Source organism: Centroberyx affinis, unplaced genomic scaffold (assembly GCF_046629955.1).
Source record: "Centroberyx affinis isolate AG114_WGS23_722 - 3 ecotype Tasmania unplaced genomic scaffold, CSIRO-AGI_Caff_v1 ptg000729l_1, whole genome shotgun sequence".
NCBI classification, from domain to species: domain Eukaryota; kingdom Metazoa; phylum Chordata; class Actinopteri; order Beryciformes; family Berycidae; genus Centroberyx; species Centroberyx affinis.
In genome coordinates, this window is record NW_027279344.1 from 213,986 (window position 1) to 232,504 (window position 18,519).

The following is an 18,519-nucleotide window of genomic DNA, read 5'->3' on the forward strand; positions in this document are numbered from 1 at the left end:
AGCAGGAGCACCGCACTGAGTCACATCTATACACACACACACTCTTTACACACACACACACACTCGCGCGCACACACATACACACACACACAAACACAGCCTCCTGCGGTATCCCATACGGCGCAGCGGCTTTTTCAACGGCATACCAAGTGCGTCCTCGCCGGGGGATGGGAGGTGCTCCTGCCGGGTCTCAGAGCGCTCGGAGCGGCGTAGTAGCTGAACAGGGTCCCGCTGATCGGGGGATGCTGCTGGGAGTCTGTTGCTGTTTCTTTTCCCGTGCAGGAATCGCCTCGCTTGTGAACTAATTACACCTCTGCCGGGGATTTAAAGTGGAAAAACCCTTGGATCAGGATATCGCAACATTTATTTATAGGCATTTGCCATTTTTTGGGGGAGTAACAGGAGTTGGGGATTGCTCTGGACGTGCCTCTTATATCCGCAGTGTCGATGCGGCTGCGGCTGTGAAGTGATATCTGCATAGATTACAGGTAAGGAAAGAGGCTTGCCACGCCGTGAGTACCCACATCAAGGACTGTCATTTTAGGGTGTTTTGGTGTCATTTTGGCCAGTTTTATGGGTGTGAGGTTGCCACTGCGCCAGCCAGGTGAAGGGAGGCGTGTTGTACCTGTTCTCTCTGCGCCATGCCCGCTCTGCGCACTTTGGCGATCGGTCTGTTTTCAGTCTGAATCTATTTGGACAGTACAGCTTGGAGGGAAATGCAGTTAAGATTGTAATGACCGATCAGTTCTCTGCATTTGTGCCCTATAGTCACCGGGTTCCCCTCCGCTTGGCGCTTTTTATCACTCATGCCCTTCATCCACTCTGAGCCAGAAAGCCCTACGTGTCCAAATTGCGTTTGTGCGTCTTGCAGCGTTCAACTCTGAAGGTAAAAAAGAAAGATTTGCTGGGGATTCCGCGTCGGATTTACGCAGTGCCTTCGGGGAAAAACCTCCTCACCCATACGTAGGACTATAGTGGTGTGCGACACATTGTAGACTATTGGTCTGTTTGGCATTTCACACACGGCTCAGCTCTATAGCACGGAAATGGGCAAAACAACCAGATATTCTGCTGCACACAGAAAAAGGAGGATTCTTACAGGGTTCTTAGGTAATGACTCAAAGGACCACCATCAGAATGAAGGACCCGGGACTGAAGAACTTGGAGCATTTCATGCATCCTTAGAGTTCATCATAGCACCATAAAGGTTCCTTGTAAAACCGTTTGAGCATGGTGTTATGAAGAACCTTTCTAAATGGGTTCTTTATAGCACCAACAAGGGTTACGCTGTCGCACGAGCCCGATAAATAATTTTCTTAAATATACTTAAACTTACTTAAACACCTTTCTCTAATGAGTGTAGATGTATAATTTATATTTTTAGATCTCACAACTCGGGCTCAATACGCAGTCGAACAGGCGCCAAGACGCTCGCTGTGTTTTCAAGAGTCAGTCTACTGTGCAGTGTAATTCGTGGAAAATGCACGTTGCATCATGCAAAATTAATTGTAACCTTAAATGGCACCTTACTCCCCGTATGGCTGCCCGGACGGGATCGCTGGGATGCGCCACAGCCTCCACTCAAAGCGTTTGAACTTGACCGATGTAGCGTAGACACAGCGCCCCAGGAATGACTTGATGTTAGGGCGACTCAAGTTAACTTCCCTAACAGAAAACACTGTAATATTCCTATAGGGATTTACAGTGTGCCTGTGATACAGAAGTCAGTTTATAGTGACCTTATCGTACTTAATGGTATTTTATCTCCTGTGATATCACTATCATATTCCTATATTCCTATAGGGACACAGCGTTGCTGGGATAAACTTAGGGTTATAGAGGTTTTTTTTCCCGTAAGGGTTCATTGAATAATACATTGTTGCAATGTTGGAGGATTTCTGCTTTGATGCTGCAGTACAAAAAGGGCATTTTTCACTGTTGTGTCCAAACACTCCAATACCTTCATAAATGTCTCATAAAAGTCCAGCTTTATTGTATATTTACTAGGTTATGAATCTAGTTTGATGTTGTAGGTCTAAATGTGTTCAGTTCAGAATATTGAATTACAGATTAGTGGTAAACTTGAACAATTCATTTAGAGGCAGGTTATGGGGCACTGTTGAATTGCCATAAAACAACCTTGGTGACTTTCATTTACCCAGTACCAATAGGCTCTAGGTGTAGTTGAGTGGGAAACATTCATAGAGATCAGCTGCCTCTTGATTGTTCCGCACTGTCCCCTGTGTTGGAGTCCTAGCGCACAGAGTAAGCCAAGAGATTTGCTGAACTGGTCACTTAGCTCTGAAGATGGGCAATTTCCCCCACAGTTATGACCAACAGTAATGATGCATATATTCTGTATAGCCTACTTTGTTTCCCATACATTGATTTTTGTCCCCCATTCCTGTAGGCGAGGTTATTCATCCCCTTTGCCTCAAAAAGTTGGCTGTGGATCATTTCCTGGCTTCAGTGTCATCTATACTTGAAAGGGAAGGGCTGTCGGAGCTAGATCTGATTTCCAGGCATTCAGGCAGGGAGGAGTGCGACAGCGCAGGCTCCTTAGTACACAGCTCTGCCTCAGCTGTGTAGTGCGATGTAGGTCCTTGACTCCGAATGCGGCTTTACACTTCGTCTCCCTCCTCTCTCTCCCGCTCCACCGCTCTCCCCTTCCTCACCTCCCTCCCTCCCTCTCGTGTGCCTCATGCACAGAAAGCAGCTGCTTCAGCCTATACAAAATGCAGAGCCGTAGTACAGCAGTCACACTGAGTGCTGTGAGCCCCTCTCCCTCTATCCACCTGCACTCCACACTCAATGCATCAATTCAGTTTCACCCTACCAAACCCTATTTGATATCACACCATACTTAATGTACACAATTGTGTTTCTTGTTACGCAGATGCTATATACATCATAGAAACATAGTGATTAGTGTACATAGTGAGTAGTGTGTGTGTGTGTGTGTGTGTGTGTGTGTGTGATGATCCCACCAAAAGGGATGCTTGTGTTTAGTGCTCAGCGGAGTGTGGCTGAAGGGAGGGGGCTATATGCCGGAGAAACCATGAGGGGCAGTGTGGCTACACAGGCCTGTGCAGCGCTTAGATTGATCCCATTCATTGCCATCAGTGGTGATTTTGTTTTAACAGCACGGCAGGGTTATGCTTGGTGCCGACTGAAATGGTTATTGTAGGGCACACATACATTTGCTGGATAGCACATGTATCAAATATTACCATAGCAGAGATTAACAGTGTATTTATAGCATTTATGTATATTCATGTGTTATAGGGTCACTTGAAAAATACATTTTGTGATTATTGGTTTTCATACCAGATGCATACAGTCAATTGTTGCATTTTGAGAAGCTGCAGTTGCATCAAAGTCACTGTGAGGGGTCTTTACTGTAATAGACAACTGAAAAGAAAGTTTTAATGGTGAGGTATTGCTGATTGACTCATCATTCATTAGCTGCCATTGAATTGTGTGTATCCGGGGGATGGTGGGGTAAAGGAGAGCAGCTCGGCCAAAGGGCGAGGTGGCTCTACCTGCAGGCTGCTGGAGTTCCTCTGCCTGTCTGCACCAGTCTGACTACGGCTGGCAGGCTAGCCAGATTGTGTGCATTTGTGTGTGTGTGTGTGTTTGGATGTTAGTGTGTGTCTGTCCTTGTTTCTTAGTGTTCGAGTTTGTGCACTTGTCTTTTTGTGTGTGTGTATGTGTGTGTGTGTATTCTCTTGCCGTCACTGTCTCAAGGGGAAAAACATTTAGTCCCAGCACAGTTTGATAATCCTATCTCATCTCTGTCTCGCCTCCTCGTCCCTTCACCACATTCCAACTCAAAGCTGGAGTCTTCGAGTCTGTAAGGGCACTTGGCACTATTCTTTCTCCCTCCCTCCTTCCTTCACTCCCTCACTCCCTCACTCCCTCACTCCCTCTGTGCTGTCCATCACAGCCTGCCTATAGGAATTGGAACAGCAGCCTTTATCGGCCTGTAAGCACCTCACATTGACATACTACCCTCTGTCTGTCGGCCAATGTTACGGCTACAAGGCTGGAGTTTGGACCCAGAGAGCGCGGCCTTGTCAATATTATGGCTCGCTAATGGATAAACTCTCACTCCAACCTTGGCAGCACAGACATTTATTACATTTTGGGGGTGGTGCAGTTACAAGAATAAGCTCCATAGAAAATCTACGCAGCGCTTTTATGTCAAGAAGGGAATTATGAATGAATGTGAATGGGAAATCATATAGATATTCTCTGTAGTGATATAAATGCCTGCTAGCAGTAAAGGCGAGAATCAGCGGAAGTGTGTGTGTGTGTGTGAGTGAATGATGCGTCTGTGACTGGCCTGGCTCAGCCCTATATGAATACTCTCGGGCCAGAGAGACGTGTCGTCATGTCAGGCTGAATGATGTGTCTGTGGATGGGACCTGAATGGAGCTCTCTGTTTGTTCTCGCTCTCTTTTTCTGTGTGTGTGTGTGTGTGTGTGTGTGTCCTCTCACACCCTTCTGGGCTGTGAGAGGACTACCAGACACAGGCTAGTGTCCAATTAGACCCCCTCCTCGCCCTGCCACCAAACACCACAGAGAAGATGGCCAATTGTGTTTCCTCTGTGTCACCAAGTGTTCCTCCCAGCATAATCTGTCTCCCATATTTTGGGACAGTAAGACAGGAAATTCTTTAACAATTGCTCTGGAGCTAAAATAAAATTGGATTTATAACTTTTGGTAGTTTTTTCCCCCAGCCTCCACAATTGAATTTAGAGTATTTTGGTTTACTTTGTTTGGATAGATGAAGAGCAGTGTGGGTGTTAGGTTGAGAGCTTTGAACAATTCGTAATTGAAGTTAAATTTTGGAAGTATAAGCCTATTTTCTATTAGTTGGCTTGGACCTTTGCCTGCCACATAAAACCTCCATGTTTGTTATCTTGTTTCTCTACAGACTTGAGCCTATAGTGTGTAGGAGGTTTCAAACGTATTGTACGATATAAGATTAGGACTCTATTATGTTTTAGTTGACACTCCATTAGAAAGATAGTATCAGTGACTGACGGCTTGATGGTTTTGATCTAAGTTCCAATTTAGGAGGGGGGGGGGGATTCCATGCTACATTAAGAGAGTAATTGCTTACAAGTATGTAATTAACCCTTTGGTAATGCACCGCAGAGCTGCATATTGATGTTTGCCAGAGCAATGACAGCAGAGATCTGATGTGAGGATCTCCAAACAATAGGCACAGTGAATTCTATGGGGAGAAATCAATATGCGTCACAGCGTACAAGTTAATGAGAACCTTTGTTCTCCTCTGAATTGGTTTACTCAGCATATGTGTGATGCCTACAGAGGAGATATATATTTTTGTGTGTGTGTGTGCGTGTGCGTGTGTGTGTGCGTGTGTGTGTGTGCAGTGCACACTCCCTGCTGTTCAGAACTTCTTTTTTCATCTTGGCAGCTAGAGTCCTATTAAGCCGTCACGTGCTTTTATAATGGGGACCAATACATGTACATACTATATCACAGTCGCACCACTTTCATTTCCTCCCTCCAGCTTTCTCTCATGCTTCCTTTCATCTTTTTCTCAATTCTTCTCTCTCTGACTGTTTCTGCCTCCAGCTCTCTCCTCCCCTATCTCTCTGCCTCACTCTTAAGCTGCCAAGCACATAACTTTATCTGTGTGTGTGTTTGTGTGGGGTCGGGCAAAAAAAAACCCTACTGTTGTGACATTGGAATGACCTATGAGGAGGGAAATGAAGTGAGAGGGAGACAAGGAGCGTAGCTGCTTTAGATGGGAATCAAGGAGACATGGAAAGTCACCAACATACCACTAGGTTTGCCAGACTGCTGCTTTTGATAAGACCATATTAGGCGTTTCTCCCAGGTCTCTATGATTCATACGGAGCCGTGAGTCTGATATATAAACAGCTCTCTTTGATGCAGCAGCAGATGACACGCTGTGGCATATTGGCTCTTATGTTTGCGTGTGCCAAGCCGAGCATGACAAGCAATAAATTAGTTTTGTTTCAGATGCATGAAATGATGAGAAAATTGCAGACGGTCTTAGGGCATTTTTTTTTTTTCTCTCCCTCTCTCTCATTTGCTCTCGCGCCGACGCCTTAAGTCCACGCAAGGATTAGGCCCCTAATTCTGTTTTCATCCTGCCTGTCGCAAAGAAGCATGGGTATGCATGCTTAAGTATGTGCACATGCGCCTGCACACACACACACACACACACACACACACACACACACACTCACACACAAATTCTGTGTTATTAATCCATATCAAGCAATACCTCGGAGCTCTAAATCTCTATCGTAAAAACCTCACTCCCAACACATCAACCATACGTTTATATGACCTGTAATTCATCCAATAGGAGCTCCTGCTCCTGTTCGCACCATGGCCTCGGAGCACTTTTAACCCCTCAGCTATTTTCTCATCACTCCATACCTTCAATATCAATGCACTCTTCCATTCTTTATGAGTGAGATTGCAGGTAGTGAACCGTGCTCCGATAATGCTGCTGAGGCATGCAGCTATAATGGATTTCAATGTGTTGTAATAGTATATGAATCATTAGAAGGATTACTACTGAAGTTATGCGTCAAGCAATTACCTTATCGCAGCTGGAAGTCTGGGTGTTGGATGTAAGGCATTATGAGGTATTCTATATGTATAGTAAATACTGTACTGAATGGAACCATAATGAATGTCTTTATATTGTAGGCAAGTGGTTTAAGTCTAACTTCTTCAGCCACAGCATGATGAGACCAAATTTCCTGACCTTGGAATTATAAAGTTCTATTAATGCCTGACTTTTTTTGTCAAAACTGAGTTAGTCGCATAAACTTATTCTATGAGTGCCCTTTGAAAAGGATTATTTTTGAGTCTGTAATTTCAAAAACAAAGAGCCCATCTCCATTTAACTTAATGGATGCTGAAAACTTCGAAGCTCAATATCTCAAAATGATCCTGAAGGCAGATGGAACTCTATAATTCTACGCTCACGCAATAACCATATCAGTATTTAGTGTAGCGCTACTTAAATTGCCATATCAAATGACTACATTATAGCAGATTTTAAATAGGTTGCCTTTATTGAAGTGTAGTGCAGCAATAATTGCTAAGTGGTGGCAGCCTCCTATGGGTCTTCTTACATAGTCCTGACAGGATATCAAATATACTCACAATGTGATTACTGTATTTTTTACCGTATAACATCGTTACGTAGGAGGAGGGAAAACCAGCAGATGACCAGAGGATTTATGCATAGTGGCATGTCTTACCAGTCCCCCCCCCCACAAACGCTCTCTCTCTCTCTGTCTCTCTGTCTCTCTCTCTCTCTCTCTCTCTCTCTCTCTCTCTCTTGCCCCCTCACTCACTTCTTTCCTATATACTCAGAGTGTCTGTGGTGTCAGGAGGCATCAGTATGCAGTGTTACCACAGTAATTGTGACACAGCAGGCTCAGGGAAGACCCCCACTGAGCTGAAGCCAGAGGGTGGGGGGATCTGCTTTACTGTAATACCCTCCATAGCCCCCCCCACCCCGCCCCCACCCCACCTTCTCCCTCCTCCCCCTCCCCTCAGGGTATATCATAGTCTAGCAGAATAATGTTGGGTATGTTACAGAGAGATTTAACAAGGCTTACACTGGGTATTTTCATGTTATTCGTCTCTGTGTGCTACTCCCATTTGAGTTTGGGATTTTGCCTTTTCTTGAGAATTTTTTTTTTTTTTTCCTTGAATAGCTTCGTTTGGAATAGCTTGTGCCTGTGCGTGTTGCCTGATTGACTCTTAGCCAGGGCCCAACTCTCGCCAAGAAGTTTTTTGCTCTCCTGGAATAAAACAAGCGTTTCACTTGTGATTCTGGTTAAGCCTGGGACTTTTCATCATTGCCGGGTATTGATTTCCAATCGCTGTGATTAAACTTGCCAGGAAAGGTGTGACTGCACCAGAATGTAAATGTTTTGGAGCTCACCCCAGGAATTTGCTCTTAAACCTCTCGTTCTCTTCCCAAACTGGTGAATCATTGCTAATCGGAAGTGCTTGTTTACTCACACATGATATCATCCTTCAACTCTCACACAGATGTTTGATTTGTGTCACCCCCCCCCCCCCCCCCCCCCCCCCCCCCCTCCTCCTTTTGAAGGTTGTTGGATAGAGATCCATATGAAATGCACTTTGAGGACTTGCTGCATATTGCATTCTCAATTGAGCGTTCATGTGTGGCTCAGAGTGTGGAGAGGATCTATTAAATCTTTCCACTATAGTGACACACACTATCCCTACCTGCAGCCCACGCAACTAACTGTGTTCCTATGGCAACATGATTTGTCAACTGAGAACCCCTCTGCAGACATTGTCTTCAGTGCTGTCCCTGCCTTGAAGTATACCAGGAGGCACTGAAGAGACATGATCGGTTGATATTGAGATGGACTTTTGACCTTTCACAGGATAATGAATGGATTCAGAGAATTACTTATTGACTGTTTTATCCGAAGTGGATAGGAAAGCTCTGATGCTTGCTGACATTCTCAGCACCGATGAACATGTTGTTATGGGTTAGATTCCGTAGATTAGGAAGTGCTTTAACTCACTGCAAGTTTCCATTTGGAGTGTTAATATTTATGTGCTGTTTGTCCATACTACACTTACCAATACCATTTTATCATGTTTCAGATTTCACAGTAGTATGCACTGGATAGAGTCAGGAAGGATAGTAGAGAGTGGAGATGACATACAAGCTATTTTCAAATCCATGACAATGCAAGAACATGTCATGCGCCACCAGGATGTCAAAGATGTCTTGGACCGCTGTACCCAGTGTGAACATCTCATTCCCCTGGCCTAGTATTTCTTTCAAAGGGGAGTGGAATGGCCGCTCTTCTTTATAAAAGGACTGGGCTTTTTTTTTTTTCTTGATGTAGATGTGAGGGACACAGTAGGGGAGATATATACCCCCTATATACCCCCAGGCTAGCAGGGATACATGGAATTCCAGAGGCTGGGGTCTTTACCACAAACCCCCCACTCTCTGGATGACAGGCTGGGACAGGAAAGATGAGCCACTTTGTTGTATTGCATCAAACGTCCTTGCTCTCACTTTCTCCCGTGTTGGCTCAGGAAAGAGGCCATCCTCTCTCTGAGTCTACAGATGTAACTGTGGAGAAAGCATCACTTCTGAAGGGGTTTTCATCCCTCCCTCCACCCTCCCCTCCCTTTGTGTCCATCCGTTCTGCATTGTCATGGCGATGCTTCCAGCTGAGGTTTGATTGGGTTGTTCTGGGCCCACCGGCAAATCTGGCAACCAGATAGTTCTATGCCGTGTGTGTTGGTGTGTGTGTGTGTGTGTCTGCCTGCCTGTGTGTAAGTCAGTGTGTGTAAGAGGTTTTTCTCCATGTCTCTGGGAAAAGCGATGTGATGAGGTAAAGCTTACAGAAAATCAAAGTATAAAAACGGCCACGGCCAACTGTGGAGAGACGAAAGCAGGGGAGGAGAAGCGGGAGGAAAAGGGGAGGGGGGGGGTTGGGAGGGGGGGGTTGGGAGGGGGGGCTGGATAACAGTTTGCATCCTCTCCCCTGCCACTGAGAACCAAAGGCTGAGATGGTTAGAAAGCTTGTCTGCTGTGTTTATGCCACAGGCTTTGAGCGAGGGAGTTAAAGCGAGAGGGGGAAAGTTTGAGGAGAGACAAACAGAGGGGGGTGCAGTGGGAGGGGGCGAGGAAAGGCATGTAATGGAGTGTAAACCCACCTAAACTCATGTCAGTTTATCTACCTTTCAGTTTGTGAAATGGCTTACCTGCCTTTTTCAAGCTGATGTTCAAGCACCTTTTTCTTTATGATGTAAATTCATAGTATTTAGTGTAGTAAGTAAGTGTAAATTGCATAAAATTATGGTCTTTTGAGCAAATTAAAACCTTAAATTAATATAACTCTGAATTTATAATGGTGAGGATATCACTGGTGCGGAGAGTGTGAGTGTGGGAAAGTTCGAAAGCAGAACCAATGACATCCAGAGGCTTTCAGTAATGAGTGGATAATTCTGCTAGGAAGTACATCACCATCACTACTTGAGGTAAGGATGAATATTTTCGGGCACTGTACGCATCGTTACGAAGCCCTTCGCACTCTTCACATTCATGCCGCCTCTCTTTGCTGCAATATTTCTGCCTCCATGACTGATTTGTCTCTATGACTTGCTGAAATATACAGAATTTCAGCCCTCTTTGCAATTAACATATACTTTGAATAGTTTACTACTTCCTAATGTGAATTCCCGGCTCTTACTCCTGGTGGCACATTGAGTTATGAATGAAAGTTATGTCACGCTGCCGTAGTGGACAGCATGATGTCATTGTACAAGGCCAGTGGGAGCCCTGTAGCAGCGGGGTGTGTGTGTGTGTGTATATGATACCGTACGCCGTCAATGGTTTACCCCGGGAAGTAATCTGTGTGTGCGTGTGTGTGTGTGTGTGTGTGTGAGTGAGAGAGAGTGTGAATGATACTGTAGCCTCTTCCAGAACGATGACAGAGTGGATTTATGAGTCTGTGAGTCATTTAATCATGGCCATCGTCCCACTAGAGCTCTCTTCCCTCCCCCTCTCAGATGCCTCTTTGTGCCCCGGGCCATCACAGCCCAAACATGACGCCGACGTTAGGCTTGTGGTGGAGATTTACGGCCGGATAGCGCTGCCGTGCTCCTTACCCACACATATGCACATACACACACATAGTGGTTTTCTCTGCCCACTATTAAGCGCATGCTCCTACCTCTCCTGAATAAATGAATGTGTGTGTGTGTGTGTGTGTGTGTGTGTGTGTGTGTGTGTGTGAAAGTAGGGTAAAGACAAAGTATATATTATCAGAGATTCTTAAATTCAGTGTGAGCCCTACATCTACTAAATTTCACCTTACCATTACTTCCAGGCTTCACTTCCACCTCACTTATGGACCCAAACTAATCCATGATCCATTTACAGTTCCAACAGATGGCTGGAGACACATGTAATAACTCCAGCAGCTGTTTGAGTGAAGATGCTCTACACTGACCGAGCACTTTATTAGGAGCACCTTACTAATACTGGGTAGGTATCAGCTTTCAGCTCAATGTCAACTGGCTACCAAAGTGCCATCCGCCTCAAGGTTTGACGTGTTGCATTCTGAGATACTTTTCTGCTCACCACAGTTGTGAAGAAATGATCTGAGTTACTGAAGCTTTTCTGTCAGCTCCAACCAGTCTGGGCCATTCTCCTCTGACCTCTCTCATCAACAATGTGTTTCCGTCCACCGAACTGCCGCTCACTGGATGTTTTTTATTTTTTGCACCATTCTGTATAACCTCTAGAGACTGTTGTGCGTGAAAATCCCAGGAGATCAGCAGCAGCAACAACCATGCCACGGTCAAAGTCACTGAGATCAAATCTGTTCCCCATTCTGATGCTTGATGTGAACATTAACTGAAGCTGCTGACCTGTATCTGCATGATCTTATGCATTGCACTGCTGCCACATGATTGGCTGAATGGATAATTGCATGAATAAGCAGGTGTACAGGTGTTCCTAATAAAGTGCTCGGTGAGTGTATATACCATTTAGATGCTTTCATTATCGATTGACAGTTCAAGGGCACCACCTCCGCTGACCTGCCAATTAACAGTCTTTGAGGTAGCAGCTTTTGAACTCTAAGAGAGAGAGAGAGAGAGAGAGAGAGAGAAAGAGAGAGAGAGAGAGAGAGAGAGAATAATGATGAGCACCCCGAGGCATGCAGTCGGGGGGATTCCTGTTTCTCTTTGCGGTCAGCAAGGAGTAATGATTGGAAGGTGTGTAGCAGAAAGTCGGCGTTGGATAAGATGAAGAATGGATTTTCGTACGTGTATCTGAGATAATGAGTATAAGACAAACAGTGTAAGAGAGAGAAAGAGGGAGAGATGGAGAGAAAGATATGAGAGAGGGAGAGAGAGAGAGAGAGAGTTGGTGAAGGAGCCCTGGGGAATGAGCTCATTTATTGCTGGGATTGATAGCTCAGGGAGGGGGCACCCTACTGTGCGAGGCTCTTTTATTAGCGCTAGCTGGCTCACTGCTATGTTGATGATGCTTTGGATGTGTGTATAGTGTGTGTGTGTGTGTGTGTGTGTGTGTGTGTGTGTGTGTGTGTGTGTGTGTGTGTGTGTGTGTGAGTATGTATATTACCCTCAGCAGCTCCAGGGACACCGGGCTACCCCTCCATCTCCAATTTGTAGGATGCAGAGTGACTGTGAGTGTGTGTTCAATCACACCTTAATGGACATGGGTTGGCCATGCATCAGTTTTGTGAATGGCTCCCATGGTGCATCATTCTACTCATCAGTAAAATCTACACTGTGTTCAAGCCTGTCAACATTGCTATAAGACAAGCCCAAAGGAGACTGTGCACTGTAATTATTGGCAATTACTGGCAATTACTACCTATTATGGCATCAGGCCAATATTACTTCAGATGAATACATACTTTCCTTACTAGACAGTGGGAAAAAATGACTTAAAATGAGAGAAATGCAAGATTCTATTTTATTTGCACATGTACATGTCCATGTTTGATGGAGAGATGATTGGATGGGGGAATGAACCTGTCAGGTGTTTAGCGTAGTGAACACATTGTTTCATCGCCCTCATGTCTTATGGTAATGCCAATGGTGTTATTTCACTTGCTCTGCACTGCCTGGAAGCTTTGACTCTGACTTTCTCTGTCCTTTTAAGGAAACGACACGATTTCCACTTCTACTCATTTATCTTGCCTGCGCTCTCTCCTTTCCTCTCTCTGTCTTTGCTTCCTTCTCAGGCAGTAGTTATAATATAGCACCCTTCCCTCTTCACAGAGTGTGTTTGAAAATTGGATCTCTCAGTGGCTGGAAGGGCACTTTTGACACATCCTGTCAAACTATTCATTTTTCAGTTTTCTGAGACCATTACCGCAGGGCTGCAAATCTCTGCAGGTGTCGATGCTCTGTCTTCACTAGTATCCCACATTCTCCGTCTATCCCGCATGCCCTTTACTTAGATAATTTACACTGGATGGGAACGTGAACACGATGGCAGAGCATGACATATTTTTTTTCTAAAAGAAGAGTGGGAAGTCCACTCATTTTTTTCCAGACAGCAGGAAAGTCGAGAGCGAGACAGAGTAGAGGTGACACATGAGAGAAAGATCTGATGGGATTTGATCCTAGGCCAGTGGGGGCATCTTAACCTCTCAACTATCGCATAGCATGGCCTACTCTGATTTACGGACAAGATCGACTGAAAAGAATGGGACTAGATATCTTGGTGTATATTGAGGCCTTAGCTTCCTCTAGGTACAGCCGCCTTGATCTGCCAGTGTTAGATATGACATGTATCCATGTCCTTGCTGGACTCTGGTACTGTTACTGGATTGTTAGTAACTCTATCTGTGTGCTCTATTCTCAAGCAGGTCACCAAGTAGCAGATAGACTAGTTTCTAAGTAAGGATATGTGCTAGTAGTTAAAGTATTTTCATTAGGACTGTGTCCTTCAGAGACATCAGGAAAAAAAAACTTTTCAAGACTTGATAAGATAAAGGTTCTCATTGATGTCCATGCACTTTTGACATTTTTAAAAATATAGTATCAATGATTTGGCTTGGTTCACGGCATTAGAAGAACATTTTCTACCTGTAGGAGGCAGTTAAATGTGAATTACAGAAATGAAAGCGATTACAAACGAGTAGGGCATTGCGTACTTGGATGCTGGTCGACTGACCTCATTCCAGTTGTGCGTAGTAAACCAGTAGCCGAGATCTTTAAGACTCGTCCTCATCACCACTATGGATTATAAGGGAAGGCTGTAATCCATGAGGCTCTAGCAAACCAAATCAACCACTGCACTGATGAGACCCACAGATGTGCACGGTACTCCTGTTTGTGTGTGTGTGTGTGTGTGTGTGTGTGTGTGAGGGCCAGTGATAGGATAGGGGAGGATAGGATAGGATGGATTAATATGACCAAAGTCCAAATCCATGTCCTTTGTACTGAGCTCATCATCACAGCACACTCGTACTTTACCACACACATTTGCACTTGCATGCACACACAAACACACATGCACACCTCATGCACACAGCCTCACACACTGGCTCATACCACACAGGCACACAAACAAAAAAAATTGAGTGAGAGATGGAGGGAGAAATTAAAGCAGCAGTTTAACGGTTTATTATAATCACCACAAAGCCTTGTGATTATCAGGCATTCATGTCTAAGAAGTTAATCTCAGAGGTCAAGTCTGCTTTAGCTCGGTAAGAGGGAGAGAGGGAGGGAAAAGATCGGAAGAAGGAATGAGAGGGAGAAAGAGACAGATGAATGGATGGAGAAAACGGATGAAAATAGACGGGAATATCCATGCACAGAGGGATCGATGGCTGGTGATCACTGACTTGATTTGTCACATGGAACATCCCAACACTGAACTGGGGCAGGCCTGATCTTGTTTTGAGTGTCTCAGCCAGAAAGCCTGATTTGCCCGTTGGGCGACTGCAGAAGCAGCTATTTTGGCGTGTAGAGAGAGTGGGGGTTTTTGTCTGCCTGGCGCCACACAAGCTGAAACCAGTTAGAAATAAGCAACATTTAGACAATGTTAACACTGAGTAATATCTTGATGTCTGAGAGTGAATGATAACATATTAGTAGGTGTTGAAAAGCAGTTGATGACAGCTTGGCTCACCAGGTGCTTTACAGTAAATGATGATTGATTCCCATACGTGGCGAATTAAAAGGGTGAAAATTGTTATGTCAAGCTTTTACAAAGGGATTTATTCCAGGAGATGTGATGATAAATGAATCGTCTGGGAAGTTGTGCTGCTGACTACAACTGTACTTAAGTGTTGTGAAAGTAAGTTGTCAGTGGTTAGTTGAACAATAGGAGTGTCTGTTGTTCAAGGTCGTGACAGTGGTGCTGCTGTGGGGCACTTGACAGCTCTGTGGGCTCCTTTGTTCTACATAGCCACATTTGACTACAAGCTATACACTGTTTTTTCACAGCTTTTCCATTAGGCTAATCTCCTAGATCTGAGCGTATTCAAATGTTGGGGCGGCGGTTTCCACATGGTTTCCCTCAAGGCACCAACAGTCACTGGCTTGTCTCATCCTGGATCCCAGATACCCAGCCCCTCTGCAGCCTTCCCTGAGGCTCTGAGTGTGCGTGTGTGTGTGCGCGTGCTTGGTTGTGTGTCTGTGTGTGTTTGTACGTCCTGCCGTTTCTCTGCCTCTTTCCCTCCCTTTTTTCTTTTGACTGTCTCTCTCTTCATCACACAACCTCCTTCCCTCTCCCCATCTCGCCCCTTCTCTCCATCCCTGGGCAATGTTTTCAATAGGCTTCACCATCCCACTCCCCCCATAACCTCCACCGCACAGCCTTACATAAGCTGTTTATTATGAGTTGGGGGTATAAAGTGTACTGTGTGCAGAATGGAGCGTTATGATCCCTGATTTATTACCTGCCTCAGTGGCACTGACACGCCTGGGTATTGCTATAGTGAGGGAGGGAAAGGGGGAGAGGGACGGGGAAACAGAGGGACACAGGGAGAGGGAGAAGGACAGAAAGAGGAAGAGCCCGCCCTGGTGGCTCACCGAGTAGGGCGCGTACCATTTGGCTCAGGCCTTTCCGCAGCGACCCGGGTTCGAATCCGACCCGTGGTCTTCCATAAAATGCAAAAAAATAAATCCACAAAATTACCACAAGGTAATGATGCTAGTTACGTTAACGTTTGTAGGGCAGCAGATTACGAGTTATCAGGTTACTGTTAACATTAGTGATGAAGCGGGTCAGGTTTTTTTCAACCTGTGGACCGCCCGTTCCGACACATCCGAACCCACCCGACCCATTTTCATACACTTAAAACAACGACCCGAAACCGATCCGCAACCCGAAAAAAAAATTCATGAAGGCAGGTAATTTTCCAAAGACTCGTGTAACTAAGGTTATACTTAATGCTGCACTGTGCAGTGTGCACAGAATGTGGATAGCGGGATAAACCAACTTAAATTTATTCCATTAATTAAATTAAATTTCATTGGCATTTAGTCTATAATTACATTGTGTGTGTAGGCTACTGTGTGTTGCCCATTTGACCCGCAAAGTTGATGTGACAGTCCCATTACAGTAATTATTATATTTTTTGTTGTTTCTGTCTGTATCAGGCAAAAGAGTGCAGTAAAAATTTCTATAAAAAAAGTTTTGCTTAAGAATCGTGAGAGAGAATCGTGATCTCAGTTCTAAGCAAGAAAGTCGAGATTCTCATTTTAACCAGAATCGTGCAGCCCTAACCTCGCTGGAAATCAAATGTGTGTGCACGTGTGTGTGTGTGTGGACAGTTGTTGCCGTTGAGAGAAGTGTGCTTATGACGCCACTGTCTGCTCACATAGACACACACACTTCAGCACCACAACACTATCCTGCCTCATAAATAACACAGAGAGCAAAACCATTTCAGCCTATTTAACCAAAACACACAAACACACACATACACAGCACACTCGTCTCTCTCACTCATACTGCAGCAGAACATCCAGTCATTTCAGCTCCAAGCAAACTACGACTCATAATTAATTACTGTGTCAAGAGAAAAAGGGGTAGGCTACTGGAAACCAGAGACGAGAGAGAAAGAGAGTAAGTGAGAGAGAGAGAGAGAGAGAAAGAGAGGAGGTGGGGGGGCATTTCACGAAAGGAGGCGTGGAACAGTTAAGGGAGGATTGGAGGGAGATAGAGGGAAGGGAAGAGGGAAGGGTGGATGGATGGAGACAGAGAGGGAAGGACGTGTTGGGACTTAAGATGGTGCTGGTCGGCAGCCGATGCAGGCGAGAGCTGATTTGTCTACACGGCCCTGCATTCCTGTCTGCCCGTTAGCGCGGGGAATAAGGGAATTGGGAGAGAGAGGGAGAGAGAAATAGAGAGAGAGAGCTAGAGGCTTTGAATTTGTTCTATGAAAGCAGCTGTCAGACAGCGCCTAGCAACACCGTTTAAGAAGGATTCTTGGCTGCATTTATAGTAATTACTGCAAAATATCACTCCGCTTTTCTGATTCAGAATGAGACTATGCCACAACATGGCTATAACCAGGGGGCAATTTGAAGGATGATAGAGATGATATCTTCTTTGTTAACACAAAATATGTCATGTATCCATCTTGTTAAATATAGATAAAAAAGGGGGAATTAAAGCCCTCCTACATTCATCTCATCACCACATTTGAATTTTTAAGCTTTTCTGAAAACACTCCATCAGAAAGTGATTGTGATTATCTAATCCTCGTCAAAAGCAGTCAAAATTAGAACCCCGGTGTGCAGCAGGCGGACTGGGGTGGTCATACAGCTGCACCTGTGTCAATTGGCAGGAGTCAGTCATTAGGCCTATTTTGCATTGCAAACCAATGACTTGCAAACCAATGGCCTGTTTGGAAAATCATCCAAATAGCTTGTAATATCACTGGCGCTGGACTTTATGATTCATAAATGCTTTACATTGCTTTGCTAGTTATACAAATTCATGTTCATTCATGTTCATATTGAGCAGTATCACCTAACGTTGGCTGCATTGTGTACAGTATTCACAAAACCCATTTCTATCATAATCATTCTTAACATCATTATTTGCTCCTCCTGTGTGATTACGGTCCCTAATGCCCACTGATGAGTTGTTTGTGTCTTTGTCGGGACTCGGTCATCCTAATTGAATCCATGGCTTCATCAAGTTCCCCCTGTAATGGCCCTCTCAGGTCCCCGCCGTGTCCTCTGGAACACTGAGGCCCCTCCCATTCAGGAAGTCGGCCCCAGTCTAACCCAATAAGAGCGAGGCGCTGACAGCGGGCCAGTGGGCTCTTCAACAGTCCTCCTAATGACATTAGAGCCTCTCGATCTGCGCTGATGATAACACACTCCACCAATCTCAGCTTGCATCAGCACCCACTGCACAAAGACCCAGCCCGAGCCAAGAGCGTGTGTGTTGAGTTTGTGAGTGTGTGTGTGTGTGTGTGAGTGACAGTGACCTTACCCTGGAACCAAGGACTGTATGAGTGCTGTACTCCCTCAAGGACTGTGTCATTCTCCACTTGTGTTGCAGTGTAGTAACGCAACCACTGACAGGAACCAAAGACGCAATGCAGATAGACAATTATTTTTGTATAAAAACGTGCTGGAAGGCCTTGGCTCTGTTTGCATGTGTGTTTAAGCAAGCGAGTGTGTTTGAACCTCAGCCTTCTAAGGAGGATTAGTAGGTCTCAGATGTGAAAGAGGGAGAGAGAAGGAGTGGAAGAGTGGAAAAGAATGAAAGAGATGGAGCGAGAAGAGGGGACGGGCAGATGTCAGCTATTTCTCTGAAATCCAGAGGGGTTGCCCGGTTGGATCTTTGCCTAGGCCGCTGCTTTGAAACACTTTGAAATACTCCAGGAGAGAGAAAAGGAAGAGAGGGAGAGATGGAGAGCAAGCCAGCAAGAAAGAGAGCGAGAGTATAGCCTATGTGTGAGAGAGAAATGGTGT

At 45.1% G+C, this 18,519-nt stretch overlaps 1 protein-coding gene across 1 annotated transcript in view; it reads left to right on the forward strand.

The window, feature by feature from the left end:
- Positions 1–257: 257 nt before the first annotated feature.
- Positions 258–18,519, forward strand: part of LOC139644378 (plexin-A4-like) — a gene marked incomplete at its 3' end in the record, with an annotated part of 195,934 nt that continues 177,672 nt past the window's right edge. The window contains exon 1 of the mRNA XM_071519745.1: positions 258–488. The remainder of the gene's footprint in view (positions 489–18,519) is intronic.